The sequence below is a fragment of the Triticum dicoccoides genome, chromosome 4A (genome assembly GCF_002162155.2).
Source record: "Triticum dicoccoides isolate Atlit2015 ecotype Zavitan chromosome 4A, WEW_v2.0, whole genome shotgun sequence".
NCBI classification, from domain to species: domain Eukaryota; kingdom Viridiplantae; phylum Streptophyta; class Magnoliopsida; order Poales; family Poaceae; genus Triticum; species Triticum dicoccoides.
Genome location: NC_041386.1, coordinates 745688401 through 745689567, shown reverse-complemented (window position 1 = coordinate 745689567; position 1167 = coordinate 745688401).

Sequence of the window (1167 nt, the reverse complement as noted above, 5' to 3'; positions counted from 1 at the left end):
CGGGGAGCGGCACGGGTGGAGCGGGCGGCGAGGAGCGGCGCGGTTGGAGCGGCGGCGGGCCGGCGGCGGTCGGCGGACGGTGCGGCCGGGGTTGAGCGGCGAGTGGAGGAGGCTGCGCGCGGGTAGGAGAGAACGAGTGGAGGAGAAGCAGGGTGGCCGCGAGTGGATAAGATAAGGCGCCCTATGCCGACGGCTTAGCCGTCGGCATATATAAATAATGCCACGTGGCATATATGCCGACGGCTAAGCCGTAGGCATAGGTATATTTCTTGTTTTATACATGTTAATTACAAACTAGCCGTATACATGTTAATTACAGCATATATTATTAGTTGTCTTCAAATATATTTTTAGTGTATATTTTTTTCATACGCATTGAAAAGTTTCATATACATATAAAATATTTGTACGTACATATTAAATATTTTCAAATACACGTTCTTGAAATTTTTTTGAATGATACATGGTATATAATTATATTAAAAATAATACATGGTATACATATTTTTGACATGCATTAACATTATTTAAAATGTACCATACATTTTCTTTAATGGTTTGAAACATTATTTATAATTACATGATCCTTTTATTTATATTGTACAACAATTTTCTAAAATATAACGTATACTTTTTCTGAACCGAATTTTTTCTATGGTCAGCAACATTTCATTATGATATAAATATTTTCTATGGTCTCGCGAAAGGTGATACATAGGAGAGCAACTGAATAAGGGGTACCGTTACCGAGTGCCTGGTCCGGTAACTATACGAGTGCCTGATCCGTCTATTACCGTGTCATCGCCGACCGTGAGGGGGGCCATAGGTTGTGTCAGGTCAGCCAAGAAGGACACCTGGGAGCAACATCCGGGCCAAATCCACAGCTACATCCACTCCGTGTAGACCCGACGCGTCCGTTTCCCCCCTCCAGGTGCCGGCGGCGGCGCCGTCCGTGAGGGGGGCCATGCATCGGAGACGCGTTCCGCCTCTTCGGACATGCCACAACACCACCCCGCATGTATGAGGGTTCGATACGACGCTCCGGTGGCATTGCTACCCCCAGGGCCCCCATCCCGCCTAACCCTGGAGTGGTTGACCACGAGATCTAGCCCTTTTACTTCCCACGGACGGGCTTTGACCAGTGGACCTCTCCACCCGATTGTGTCA